Consider the following 15,055-nt stretch of genomic DNA (forward strand, 5'->3'; position numbering starts at 1 on the left):
ACTTCTTCGTCTGAATGGTACAGGACCCTAGGAACAATCAGAACTTGGACACAAAAGTCGTTAGAGTCATTGAATTTGGAAAGGAACACACAGGGACTCACTCCAGATCACTGGCAAACCCACATCCATGATGCGGATGGGACTACCCACTTATTGTTTTTCCTATTGGGCTTGACAACTTTGGTGCAGACGTTGCCTTTCCGCCTAGCTAGGGTTGCATTGCCAAAGCATCTGCCCTGGCCTGTGACTTGACTCAGGGTGATTCCTTTGCGGGGAGTATCCCATCTGCACTGGTTGGGGGTGTCGGCTGTGGAATAACTGAAGGGAGTGTTTAAAGGGACTCCTTCGTAAAAGGGGGATTTAACATCGTAACAAAGCCAGCAAGAGTCGATTAGGTCAGGGTTGGATTCATTCAGGGATAGAAAGGTAGCTTCTAGCATACGAAGGATTGGGTCTGAGTCTGACCTGGCTGAGCAGCCTATCTGAAAGGCTTCCGTATGGCCAGTCGGGATATTGGTGACCTTTGTGGGCAAGGCTTTAGGGTAGGTCGTGTTTTTCCCTTTCTGCGCCCTTTTTGCCAGAATACGCGCCTGATCTCCTGGGGGAATGGAATTGGCAAAGCCCTCTGCTTTCGCCAACCCTTCTCTGTGGTGTGGCCACTTGGTCATGTTTCCCCAGCAGTCTGGAGAGGCTGGAGCCGTGTAGTTGCTGCCCTTCTCCAGAAGTCTGGGCTAGAGCGGTTGTGCAATTATCCTGCCATTCCTGCTTAAATATAATCAGCCCCACCCCATCAAAAAGCATGCAGCTTATTTGCGTAATATCAAAAGGAAGCAGATCGTCATTGCTAAAAAGCCCATCCACAAGAGTGGATACTACAGCTGAGCTGATCCCTTTTGCTGAAATCGCTTTGACAATCGCTTGTACATCTTTGGGGTTTACCGGAGTATACGTCCTTTGCTGGTTTCCCTGTGCTCTGGTGACCCTCACCGGGAAGGCATGTACCGGGGCTGCGGGTGCCCAATCCGAACAAATTATTTTGATTTTTCCCCAATCGGTGTGTTTGTGTTGTGATTGTTTCCCGATAGTGCTTAAAGGTTTACTCGGTTTAGCTCGAAACCGCGTTAATTCTGCTCTCTCGGCTTCCGAGTCCCAGCCGGACTCGGTCATCTCCTCTCCCGAGCTGTCTGAGCGGCTGTTGCTCGACTCTGAGCCGGAAGTTGACTGCGAGTACACTTCCGGTGTTCCATGCCGTTTTGTGCAGCTTTGACCCCGCTCCTCCCTTCGGGGGCGGTGACGCTCCTGCCCCCTGGGGTCCCCCTGCCTCCTTCTGGGGGAGGTCCTTGCCCTACAAGGACCTAATGATAACTGAGCGCTCTGATTGGTCTTACGCTCCTCCGCGGGGGCCGCCCCTTCTCCCCGCTCGCCCGCTTATGCGTTATTAAGTGAGCCATCGGCATTTCCGCCCCCTGCCTCCTCCTTTCCGCCCTGCACCCTCACATCGGCGCCATGTTTTGCTGTGTATGGCTGCGGCGGCGCTGCCGCCCGCATGTCCGTGGTAGCCGTTTTTTTGGCATCTCGGGCTTCTTCCGTGAGCTCCCCCCAAAAGGACCGTGCCCATCGCTCTGCCTCCTGCGTCGGGTCAGCGATCGGCGGGGGAGGGACGGGTAGAGAAACCGCCGATTTTTTGGAAGGTTCCGCGGGGGGCTGGGACCTGGCGGGCTCCGTGGGAGGATCAGGGGGTCCCCTGGGGGTTCCAGGGGTTTTGGGCTCGGGCTCGGGGAGAGGTGGAACGCCCCCGGCCCCCGCGTATTCCCGCCTCCAATCAGATCACTCTCTGAGGTGGTTTGCATCGCTGCTCCCACTCCCAGCTTCGGTGTAGCTAATAAACATGTATGCACAGCTTTCCATGTCTCCTGTTCTTCTAATGCCTTGCGTAGGGCCTCTTCTACTTTCCCCCAAGCTTTGAGGCATTTCCTGCTGCCCGACGACTTAGTGTCCTCTGCTAAAGCGGCGGTGCATTTCTCCCATACTTCCGAATGTAATATATCTACCGGACGTTTGATCGTCCCCAGCTCTAGGAGCCTTGCGATAGCAAGATTAAAATTCCTGAGCTCACATTTAATTCCCCATTGTTCATGAACCAAACTTAGGACCTTCGTGATGGCCTCCATGGAGGATCCACGGGTCCCGGAGGCGTCCCTCCTACTGCACTAGGCCAGCTGTGCACTCGCTGTCTCTCTTCCGGGCGAACCCCGAACCCCGGTCGCTGATCGTTCCCGGGTTTCCGGCACCACAAACTAAACCTTGAGCTAGAGGAATGCTGAATCCTTTTGGAATGCCTTATAGAAGACAATATAGAATACAAAGGGAATGTCCAGAATGTCCACCTACATGGTGGCTTTAAGCAAACAGCTCAGAGAAATTGAGAAACATGTGGCTGGAACTTTGAGCAGGGAGTTGGATAGCCTGGGGATGATGTATATGTTAAGTCTCTTACAGAGAAGACTTCGGAACCACAGTGGGAGAGACCACTGCAAGTACTTCTCATCACCTTCACTGCAATCAAAATCAAGGAGCAGAATGCCTGGATCCATCACTCTCCGGTGAAGAAGGCCCAGATGCCCCTTCAGGAGTGACACTAGGAGACAATGAACTGAGACTAAAACTTACTCAGGCAAAATGAGTATATTGTGGTCGGGAGTAGTTCATGCTTTAGTTAACAGAATTGTGTGGAGGATTTTATTAAGAGTTTGTTAGCTGAGAAAGGCCATACTGACATAATGCCGCTGGTTAAGCTTGAAAGGGAGGTCAGCAGTCTCTGATTCAGTGACTGCTGACAGGCAAGAATGCCGGATGACCTTGCTGCAACATGAGGAAAGGGAGGTGAGATTAGTCCTGAATATCTGCAGAATGTAACAAAAGAATAAGCACAAGAATGTAGAATTAGGTGTAGTTGTTGATATGTAACTAACCAATCCTGAGCTCAACTTTTGCAATATGTATGAAGCTTATTAAGAACTATATTTAACCCGCTGTATTCGATCAATAAATTGGACTTGGATGAACCAACTGGTGTCTGGGTCTCCTTCCTCCGACAGAATTGTTTTGTATGTAATTATAACTGAAGTTTTAGAACTAGAGAGTACCTCTACCCAAAGCAATGCTGAATGGCCTTGGTCCCAGGCATTTAATCAGTATACTGGGTCCATGGGAAAACCTTCTGAGATAAAAGATATAAACATATCTACTTTAGTAATCCACGAGAATCAGGTATATGAGGAGCAAGAATGGCAGGAACAGGAACTGTGGACACTTCAAGGAATCAGAGGAGAAGAAATCAAAGTAGAGTGCCAGGTCATCAATAGGATGGCCTATGAGAGACCAGATGTAATAAGTGTCTCAACCTCTCCTGGTGTATATGAACACCAGGGAGTCTGTGATAACCTAAGTGAATCAGACTGTTGGTGTAATTTCACCTTGATACAGCCTGTAGAAGTGACCTGCCTTTGAGCTCGAGTTGCTATCAGACTTTCATTTGAATTCAAAGTGGACACTGCACTTTTTACCACAGCAGGGCCTTATACACCCCATACTAGTTCAGACTCTACCTAAACTTGAACCTAAAGTTTATGATCTTCTGCCCTGAACACAGTCCACAGCTTGATCTTAGCTAGGGGCAAGGTGGGTGAGGTTTTGTAGACCAGGAGAGACATTCCTGTTTGCCACACATCTGGGAAATCAGGTGCTTTGGGAGGGGAAGGAGAGGTTAGATTCCTTGAGGTCTCTGCATTTCAGAGCAAACATCTGCTTCAAGTATGACCTAAACCTCTGTCAGATAGACTTGTGAAGTGTGTCTGAATTTGCAGTGTGAGCCCAGCACATCCCTCTGGCAGGGAGGGATGGTCATGGACAGAAAGCAGTTCCTGTTCCCCATAACAAACATCTAACTGGCATATTAGGGACAGGATTAGGAGTTTTAAATGGAATTGATTCAGAAATACTGATGAATAAACTGGCCACTTCAGCAGGTAGCCTAACAAAATTGAAGCAGCCTTTATTGTAATCTCTATTGGCATTAGGAACTAGCCAATGACAGAATTTCAAAAGTACTGCCAAAGTAAGGAAGTATGAAAAGGCCGGGGACCAAGACCACAAGTTAATTGTAAAAGCACTTAGTACAGTTCAAGATAATGTGTCTGTAGCTTTCAGATGTATACAAGCACAGTTATGGATGCAGACAACAGCAGCTCTGATCATACGAGAAAGGGGTGAAGGTAATTTTCCAGCTGAAATTCGGAAAATTGTGTGGGATAATGCAATTGATTTTGAAAGGAAGTTTCAATCCTGGTGGACTATGGTGAATTTCACCTATGATCCTGTTACTAATGCGGCAACTGCCTTTGTGCTTACCATACGTAATGCCACTGTTTATGTTATCCATCCCATCATTGCCCTAGGATTAAACCATGAAAAAACAATACTCTATCCTTCAGAACACAGAGTGTGGGAACGAAAGGTGAGTGAAAAGTGGGAGACAGTAAACTTAGAATCCTGCATTACTAGAGAACAGATGGGATTCATTTGTGAAAGCAATACTATTAATGGTCAGGATGTGTGTTTGGACACTGAACAGAGTATTTGTCACTTTGAAATTCATCCAGTCACTGACCAGAAAACTGTGCTCGTATATACTGGAAAAGTGTGCGTATGATTGAGAACTGCTTGTGCTGCTGTACAAATTGATAGCAATGATGTTATTCTGTCTAGTAGAAATCATTCTAATTTCTGTATTTGTAATTTTGTTAAGATTATCGGGTGTGATTTTTCGTATTCGGTACCAGTGACATCTCACCAGCTGATCAAAGCTAATTACACAATGTATCACAGACTATCACCTACCCCTATTGGGATGAACCTTATATTAGTAAAACAATTAATTAAGCACCAAGGCCTATTGGAAATCTTGAAGGAAATCCAAGACAGTGGAAAGAAAACCTTAATTACTGTCCAGCATGATACAAAAGAGATAACCAGAGTTCTACAAAGAATAAAACAAAATATGGATCATCACTTGTGGGATGTGGTCTTTAGGTGGTCACTGACGGCAAGTGGAATCTTTAATAAGTTGTGCCACCCCATTGTAGTTTTGCTAATATTAGTTGGGATAAGCTTAGCATTATCTATTATATTGTTATTTTGGAACTGGAGAATACTACAATGAATAGCTGTACTAACCTCTTTGTCAAACATACATGGTGAAGCATTAAAAGAGACTTATTGTCGTAAGGGTTTGCAAGAAGGAAAGAATTAACTTATTTCCTAGGAAAGGGGGGAAGGAGAAAGAGTAGAGATCCATTCTGAATTAGGTGAAGTCTCTAGGGGAGGTGAAAAGTCTGTGAGGCCAAAGCTGAAGGAAAAACTGCAGGGCAGAGACAGCGAGGAGACAGAGAAAAGAAAACAGAAACTACCACAAGGTTGATTTGCCCCCATTTGCCCCTGACCTAGGAATTCCTTTGATAAAGAAGAACAGGCTATAAATGTCACGTGAAATGAATATGTATGAACCTATTGTGAAACTGTATGCGTATGCATTTGGATGGGGGATAAAAGGAGACCTGAGATCTCCAGGGGTATGCACGCCTTTTGAGGAGGATTTCATCTGCTTGGGTCTGACGCGCATCGTAATAAATGCATACCTGGGTTTACAATTTTATAAAGTTGTGAGGTCTCTTCTTTTCTCCGCAAAAAAAGCAGTTACAGAAACAGCAGAAATTACATTTGTTCTGCTCTTAGCCAGAGCCAGGATGGGAATCAAAGTCTAGATCACAGAAGAAGATCACATGGGCCTTGACTTTTCCAGAAGAGGAAAAGCACAAAGTGCAGAAAATTTGTGTTGGGTTGACAGGGTTTTTTCACAGATCTATAGACAAGTGATGAAGCTTAAAAGATGAGAGCAAAGGAAAATCAACAGATCTGCTGAAACTGAGTGAAGAGGAAGGAGACCTCCAATGAACTGAAAAGTTGCTCAGAAAGCTTCTCTACTTTTTGCAGTTGCTTCAAGTCTTACATGGCAAAATCTAGGAGTACTTCCAACTTCTGTTTATTAATTCTAGAATAAAGGCAATCAAAACTGTGTAGTGCTGCTCACGTTAAGTAAATCACAGGAAGCCATTAGAGTAAGAACAATTGTGTTTAGAAGGCTGAGGCAGCCTTAGGGGTAGGAGGAATGGGGAGGCATGGAAATCAGGCCTGTGGGCAATATTCAAGGAGGATCCAGTCCCTGAGCAGTCCCTCATTGTGGGCATCCCAGCAGATGGAGTTGAAATGGAGCCACAGCTTGGTGATAAAAGAGCTGGGGTGGTGAGCAGGGGCTCCTCCATCAAATTGGTCACTGACAGGTGTGGTATGTTGTGTGTGTGTGTGTGTGTCCAACACCTGGCAACTGCAGGCTGGCCCAGACGTGGGGAAAGGCCAAGGAGGCAGCAGAGTGGGAATGAGGCTCTGCAGGAGGCTCTGGTGGCTGCACACACCCGTGGGGGATGAGGCTGGCCCAGAGGGTGCCTGGAGGTCTGGGGTGAAAAGGGGAGTAAGGAGAAGCAGGGAGGAAGGGCCAGAAGCTGCTGTGAGAATGCCATTCCATGGCACAGGTGACATAGTGAGAGGAGGGTGGGAACAAAATGGTGATTCCTGCTGATCACCCTGACATCATCAAGACAAGAGGCCCAGAAAGGACAGCACATCAGCCTCCAAGTGTTGCCCTGAATGTCAGCTCATTACCTGCTGTTCATTACTCAGAAGTCTCTCAGCTTCCCACGGGCATTCCACACTTAAGGGAAGCAAAGCTGCCTACCTCTGAAAGGGACTGTCCACTTAGCTACAGCATGGCAAGGAAGAGAGTCTTACAACACTCTGGATAGTTTAAACTTTTATTGTCACTCGGGATGAAACAAAGTATCCCCATACTACTTCTCCATCTTTGTCATTCTGTCCCGTAGGTGGCCTGTTCAGGCCAACAGCTTGCAGCGCCTGCAGGGTCCAGCTCTGCTGCAGCCCAGCTTTTCCTCTCACAGCTTAGTTCTTATTATGACAATTCTTTCATTTCAACTTAAAAGATACCTCAGATCTTCCCTAAATTAACAACACTCTGTTCTAAGCTAAACAATCCTCTATTACCTAAGCTATCTACATTGTAAAGTTCTTAAAAGTCGATCCCTATATTTCCTAATTTTTTTAAACTTACATCTTTTTGAGAAAGAAAAACAACAGAGCTTTAAATTGAACCTAAGAGACACCTAACCTAACCTAACTTAACCTAACCTAACCTACCCTAACCTAAGCTAACACCTAAACGGAGCAAATTACAGAACCATTACATTTCCTATGTACAGCACAGCTCCTGTTAAAGCTCAGGGGATAGCTGAAACTCTGCCTAAAGATGATCCATCCCATTTCCTTGCTCTCAGCTGGCGGGGCACAAGGACCTCCTCAGGCGCAGGCTTCTTCTCTCTTGTCTTCCTGCACTTGCTTGGCTGAGATGATAAGAGCAGCCAGGCTGGAGGCAGGATCGGCTGAGGTGACAAACGGATGCTGCCCTGAGGAAAAAGAACAAAGAAAGAAGCCTTATTTTCAGGATCACATCCTCACGGGCTCAAGCAGGATTCCTTGGCTACCAGGAAGACACACAGGAAGAGCACCGAGGGCAGCAGGTCCCCTGTGCCTTCCTGTCCTGGCAGCTGTCTCAGCCACGTGGCCCACACTCCTTCTCATCCCTCCCTGCAGGTGTCCTCCTTTTGCCTCTTTGCTTTTTCTTTCCTGCAGGAGTTCCTTGGCAGACCAGCGCCTGTCCTCATCTGCCTGCAGGCAGCAGTGGAGGAAGTCACGCAGGAGAGCCGAGTGGTGCCTGGGGTTCTACAGTTTTGGGGGCCCGTTCCTTTTGATCAGTTCAAAAACCTACAGCACATGGATGCAAGAGGACACTCCACCTGCTCCTTTGCTAGCCACATCAGCTCTCTCCACACAGAGCCCTCTTGCTAAGCTGCACCTTACCCTGAGATGGGCTTCCCGCTGGTAAGGAGCTTCCCCTTCCACCATTTCCAGCCCCATGATCCCCAGGGACCAGATGTCCACTTTGGGGCCGTAGGCTTCTCCTCTCACCACCTCCGGTGCCATCCAGCTGGGAGTGCCGATGCTGGAGCTGCGCTTGCTGCGCCCAGGGCTGAGCTGAGCACAGAGGCCAAAGTCACCTGAGGACAAAAACAAAGCCTGTCAAAGCCAGCTGCCACTGGCAAAGAAGCCAAAAGGACTGCCCACGCCAGCCTGACCAGGCCATCATGAATCTAGCTGAAAAGGCAGCTGAGCTCTCCTTCCACGTGGCTGCAGCCAGGCAAATAAGGCATCGGCCACTTCAAAAGCACCCTGATGATTCACGCACTGACCAAGTGGCACTTCTGGCCAAGTGGCAGCCACTAAAATGCCGCCCCACAGCATTTGCTGGAAATGCTGCAGCCCAGCAGGGATACCCACCCAACTTGACAGATCCATCCATGCCCACAAGAACGTTGCCGCTTTTGATGTCTCTGTGGATAACTTGGCGGGAATGAAGGAAACGCAGTCCTTGCAGGCACTGGAAGAGAAAAGGAGGGAGGCAAAGTCAATGTGAGGTGCAGGATCTGATTTTATCCCACCAGCAAGGAAAGAGCTCAGCGGGATTGACAGCTTTCTCAGGGAATTGTGAGCGAGGGTGCAGCATCACGGTGCTGTCACGAAGAAGAGCTTGCTACTACAACTCTCTTGGTAGTGTTTTCTAGATTTCAAAGCGAAGGCATCTCGGCCTCCAAAAGTTCCATCGGCCTTTGGCAGGAAGCGCGTCCCCTTTGGCTGGGAGGCAGCACAGCAAAGATTTTGGGGACGCCTAGTGGCAGCAGAGGAGGAGGCAGCACCTTCAAGCTGTTCCAGAATGCGTTGCCATCCAGGCTGCAATGCTATCCTTTGAAGCTGAGGACAGCTCTTTCCCCTAGCTTGAAATTCTGCCACCTGCATCCTGCCTTCCAGTGGCAAGCAATGTAGGGCACAAAGACAGGCTCCAGGCAAACTTTCCCAGGCAAATGTGAGAAGAGGAAGCAAGTGAAAGCAAGCCAGTGAGCGAGCACCAGCGCCAGAGCACAGACAGCATGGAAGAGTGCGAGAACAGAGCCTAAGACGTGCATTGAGACTGGCAGGCAGTTGACTTCCCATGCTCTTTCCTCTGCTGTGTGGCGTGACTGCAGCAGCAGCAGCGAAAGAGAGCTGAGAGCAAGAAATCTGGGCTCTCCTTAACCTCCAGGAGACAAGCAGCATCCTGGGCAGGCCTGGGGAAGCAGAAGCGGGATCCCTCACCTCCCGACAGACAGCGCCTATCTGTCCTTCCTCCAGGTACACTGCCCTGAGCACATCAAACAAGGTGCCGCCGTCCGTGAACTCCATGGCCAACCAGAGCTCCGCATCCACCAGGTAGCTGAAAGAAGAAAACCACCGCATGGAGAGACAGCAATGGGCACAGCCTCAGTCACCCCAGGGCCTGAGCCAGGATTTTGCAACTGCTCTCCAAGCTACGTGTGCCACAAGAGAATATTGAACACCAGCTCCACCTCCTGCCACGCTCTGGAGACCAGCAGAGAAATCATCACCAGCTCTGTTCTCTGCCAGTGACCAAAGGGCATTGTCTCTTCTGGCTTGCACCAGCTAAAGCTACATTGACACGAGAATATGCCAACCTGTCTAAGTAGGTAACAATATTGGGATTCCTGTTGTCCCTCATGGCCAGGATTTCATTGGCAGCCAGCTCCTCGGACATCTCCTCCTTGAGTGACATGATCTTGATCGCCATCTGAAATGACATTGGCGACTGGTACCTTGAGAAGACGCAGCCTGCTGGAGATCACAAGGAGCACGGAGCAAGTGCTGGTGCAATGAGGCAGCGGGCTGGGCCAAAGCGCCTTGTCGAGAGACAGCAGAGCTTAGCAGAAGCAGCAAAAGCCATCCCAAAAACATTCTACACCCTGAGCCTAGAATGTACTTCAGAGGAACAGCCTCAGAAGCACACGTGGAGCGGCCACCCAAACCTCCAGGCAGAGCTCACAGCAGCGGGGAAAGCGCTCCAGAGGTGCAAAATGGCATGGGGCTGCTGGCACTTTACCTGTTGTCCGGTGCTGGTGTCAAGGGCTTTATAAACAGCTCCAAACTCCCTAGAAAGAAAACAGCAGTAGAAAGAGCGCTTTATCCCTTGGCAGTGAAAGCAAGCCCAGGCAGCAGACCTGCCCAGGCTGCCTGGACGCCTTCCTTTGGAAATGCCTGGCTGTGGCGTCTCTCCAGCCAACAGCACGTCAGCCCGTGAGCCCTCTGCCATGTGGGGCAGGCTGTCCAAGGGAACACCAAGGTGCAGCATGAAGACCAAGGGCTGCTGGAAATCTCCAAGGCGCATGCCCAGCCAGGTCATTTTCAAACCTAAGGAGAACGCTCTCCTTGTGCCAGTGCATGCGTGTGTGTGGCAAAAAAGTGAGAACAATTAGAGTCAGAACACCGTCTTTGAGAATCTGACATTTCTTGGATGGCAAGATGCTATTTCAGGCCAGAAAGCTTCAGGGGCAGGTTTCCCAGCTCCTGCTCCTCATTATTTCAAGCAAGACACTGCCAGCATCAACTTTTTGTTGATGAGGCGTTGGGATTGCTCTGACCGAGCAGTCCTGGCAGGTGACAGGAGGTAAAGCCAGAGTCTGACCACGCTTAGAGCTTGCCTAACTTCATGCTTGATATTGCACTGGCCAAAGACCTGGCCCACACTTTTGCAAAATGATCTGACGTCACGCTTACCCTCGTCCGAGTTCTTCAAGTCCCATGTATTTGCTCATTGGCTGGCCCAGACTCACAAGGCTCCCTGAAAGACAAAAGCAGTGCAGGGCGCTCACTCGCACACAGAGACGCCGCTCCCCAGACCATCCCAAAGGCAGCCCCACTGCCGGCAGCTGTGGGCCCTTTGCGCTCCCTTGGCTTCCAGCTGCTGAGACCAACAAGTGGGAGGGCCATCTTCTCCACCTTTCATCAGGTGGCCTTTCCAAGAAGGCCTTTATTTCTTTCAAGCACAGCATCCCATGCCATAAGCCAAAGTGACGAGACCTTAAGAAGGGGCCCCTAAGAGGTAAGCAAGGGCCTTTGCAGCCTCTGTGCTCACACCCACCATCACTGGAAGGGCCAGCATGGGACCCAAAGTGTCTGAGCCAGAGGGGGAGTAAAAAGGAGAGCCATAAAACAGCTGGGGCCAGAGAGCTCCCTGGGGCCTAGTTACCTGCTAGGTTCCAGCCTTCTTCTCAAGCAGAAACAAACTCTGCTTTTCTCTTTGGCACAGAAGGCAGCCCAGCCAGAGCCAAGGCAGGCCCAGCCGCTCTCACAGGCAGCAGGGACTCCCTGAGCGCTGCCACGCTGCCTCAGGGCACAACAACAGCTTCTGCACAGAGGCCTAAGTGCCTCTGAGACCCAGGGGCAACCTCTGGCGCAGCCTACACCCACACACGCACACAACACGCTGCTCTGGCAGACAAGAAATGCACCGGACGTACTCAGCGTCTTCAGGCCCTGCTCCTCCCTCATCTCGGGCAGCTGGGCTGCGCTGCTGCAGGAAGTGCCGGCAGCGGGGGGCAAGCTGGCTGCTGCAGGCCATGCTGGTCCAGTGGCACCAGGTTCAATGGCAGAGCCAGTCTTGAGCTGGGACAAGAAAGGGTTGCCCGTCAGAAGGGTGGCTGGCACAGATGCCCCTCGGAGCGCACGGCAAAAGCAAGGCCTTCGGAAGATGCTGTCAGCCATGTCCCCTTCTCAAAGGCAGCTTTGGGAAAAGTCCAAAGGCTACTTGGATCCAGCCCCTCTTGGCCACTTCCATGCTCCACGTTTTCACCTTTTCTGCTAGACACTGGCAACAAGGTATTGCTGGAGCTGCCAAGATGCAGAAAGAGATCAGAGCATGGCCCAGACCCTTGTTGCTTTCCTCCTCCTGTCTTCTCCTGCACAATGAAATCACCCCGCAGCTGGCATGCAACGATCTACTCAGAAGCCCGGAGCGTGTCCCTTCTCTGATCTGTTTCCTGGATTTCCCCTCTCTATGGCAGCCTTTAGGGAGCGGCCCTTTGGAGCCGCCTTCCAGCGCCGCCCAGACCCACCCGCCCTTTACAATGCAGGGTTGCTGAGGATTCTCCTCTCCAAACTCTGCTCTGAGAGGCTGGCAGTGAAGCACGGGCTGAAGCTAATTAGTCCATGGAGCGAGCAGGTCCCTTCCAGGGGCCAGTGTCTCCCAGATCCCCTGCAAGTCTGTCAACTGCGTCTTTGGGCCGCTCCGTCCGCTGACCACAGGCAGCCTGCGCTGACCATGGGCACAAGGGGCTGATTCCTACGCTGGGAATCGTGGAATGCTGCCACTTGTCTGATCCCAAGAGACATTCTCGGGCCCTCTCAGCATGCCAGCTTAAATGTCAAACTTCAGAAGGCACTGGCCAGGGCTGCCTGGCTTGCCTGAAGCAGCACTACATCATGGCAGGCACAGAGCCGCCAGCATCTTCAGCCACGAGCAGCAAGGGCTGCTCCAAAAGGGGAAGCCTGGCCCTGCACCAAAGGCAGTGCCAAGCTCAGCTGCCACTTACCGGCTCTGCAAGTTCAGGCTGTGGAGGGACAGCAGCTGGAGGCTTGATGTTCCTTTGCTCCTCTTCAGCCTCTTCCTCAATGACAGAGGCAGCCAGAGGAGCTGCTGACCCTGCTGTTGAGCCCTGCAAGCAGACAGAAGTGAGAGAGAAGGGCAATAGCCAATTCCTTAGGAGCTGCTTTTTACTGAGCTGGGAAAGGACCCAGAAGTAGGGGAAACCATAGACTTTGATACACATGGGACTCTGAGTCACGAAAACCCGTGGAATATGGCTGAATGAGGTGCTACTCCATCTTGCTGTGCATTTGAGCTTCCCTGCTGGCTACAAGCAGCAAGACACCTTGGAGCCATCCCATTTGTCTTTCATCTCTTGAAAGGCTCTTGGTTGGAAAATCAGCAAACAAGTGCTGATTTGCTGCCTTTGCTACTGCTGATGCCACCGGGCAGTTGGCCTTTCTTTCAGCCTCCCACGCTGGCACTCCCCACTCAACTGCAACCGGCCAAGCTGGCAGAATTGCTGCATAATTCTCACACGCCAGCAAAATCACAGCTTCCTTTGCCACTCACCAAAGGACAGGCTTGTCTCCATCCGCATGTCAGGTGACCTGCAGCGAGCAAGGGAAAAGGAACCAGAGGCCCTTAGAAAAGTGCTTGTGCTGGCGACTCTCCCAGCACAAGGCAGTCCCAACACAGAGCATTTCCCTTTGCCAACATGCCTCCAGGAGCAAGAGCTCTTTCCCACAGCAAGCAAGAGAACAACAAGGACGCTATAGTAGGCTCTGGCTACATTTGGGCCTCTTTTGCCAAGAGAGAAATAGAAAGACAGTGGTGGAAACGCCTGCTGCTCTTCAAAAGTTTGCGCTTCTGTTGTGCCCAACAGCTCAAGCAGCATTTTCCTCTTCTCTTTCCTGCATCTTAGATATCTGTTCTTTTAAAGTGCATGCCCTAATTCCCATCCGTTGGCTGAAGATGATAGCCCAGCAAAGCTTCCACCAAGGGCCCCTTCGCTGTGGCAGCTCCCTGCTGAAGCAGCCCGGGAACAGCTGCTGGGCTCAGCAGCCAACCCTCCCTGCATTGGAGTCTGTGCTGCCAAGGGAATTGCCAAGGGAATCGCACTCTTGGCACACCATCAAAGGGTCAAGTCCCGGAGCCAAGGCCTCTAAGGGGCAGAATTTGGAGCAAAAGGTGCTTTCCTTCACTCCTGGAGAGAACCACTGAGTTGGTAGAAGTACCTCTGCGGATCTCTCCTCAGAGTCTGCAATTTGCAGCTTGTCTTGCTTGAAGCAGCAAGCTGAGGAAATGACAGACTCCGCTGCCACGCAGTCTCCCGGGGAGGGAAGGCAACCGCTGCAGGTTGCACTGCAAATGCTCTGCACCCGGCACTCAGTACAGATGCTCGCTTTTTAGCTGATGCCGCTGGCAGGACATTGACCAAAGCAGTGGCACCTTCATGGCCATTTTGTTCCCAAAGAAACTGGGTCACTAGTGCAGCATAAAGAGCCGAGTGAAGCAGAAGCCGGGTGATGCCAGGCCCAGGAGAAGCCTTTACTTACGAGTCATTTGGGTCAGGTAGTAGCCCGAATAGATGACAGAAAAGACGGTGCAAACCGCGGCACAGACTTGCCCGATCATTTTGGCAGCGCTGTGTGGGTTTGCACACTGAATGCCACCCAAGGGAAAAGCAAGATTCCTCTCGGGGTGCAGGCCGTCTGCTGAGAACTCCTTGCACATGAGGATCCTCCTGCAGGGAGCCAGCAGAAGAGCTGCTCTGGACGACCAGGCCTTGCACACACTGGGACAACGCTGTGCTGGCAGCACTGTGACATGGCACCGCTCCCTTGAGCTCACAATAGAAGCTGCTCTGCAGCTTTCTTGCACTCAGCAAGCCCACCCTCTGTCCAGCTGATGCAAAAGAAAAGCCTGGGACGTTCTCCTCACTCATAAAGCGGCAGAAAATGTCCTCCCAGCCCATAAGGCAGTGCTCAAGGCTGCCTGGGGAAGGCACGGGAACTCAGAAAATGCACCAAGCCAAGTGGCACCCAAGGAACCCAAGCAAACATGACTTTTGGTCTCAAAAGCTTTGCCTGAAAGCAAGTCTGCTTCTTCTAGGTGGCATCCTAGCTGGTTCTGAAAAGCCTAACTTCTTCAATGACATTTAGGGGGCAAAAGAAGCAAAGAGAATAAATTTCCAGGACTATTGTAGGTTGCAGTTGCTTCTTGAGCACGCAGGTGCATGCTGACCTTTGCTCTGACTCAGTTTGAGGCTGACCTCATTTTGTGGCAGGGAGATGCAAAGCTCCTCTTTTCCTGCTTGCTGTTTCTCTGGCAACTTAACGTCTGAGAACCTCCGGAAGAGCCATGAGCTGATTCTTGGGCTGCCACCCTTGTGTTGCG

The 15,055-nt window shown here is 50.7% G+C and overlaps 1 pseudogene; it reads right to left on the reverse strand.

The window, feature by feature from the left end:
- Positions 1 to 7,485: 7,485 nt before the first annotated feature.
- On the reverse strand, positions 7,486 to 14,293 carry LOC128944388 (serine/threonine-protein kinase PAK 3-like; annotated as a pseudogene).
- Between the last annotated feature and the right edge of the window lie 762 nt (positions 14,294 to 15,055).

Source organism: Melozone crissalis, unplaced genomic scaffold (genome assembly GCF_028551555.1).
Source record: "Melozone crissalis strain CALT ecotype California unplaced genomic scaffold, PUWL_Pcris_2 ptg000005l_1, whole genome shotgun sequence".
NCBI lineage: Eukaryota > Metazoa > Chordata > Aves > Passeriformes > Passerellidae > Melozone > Melozone crissalis.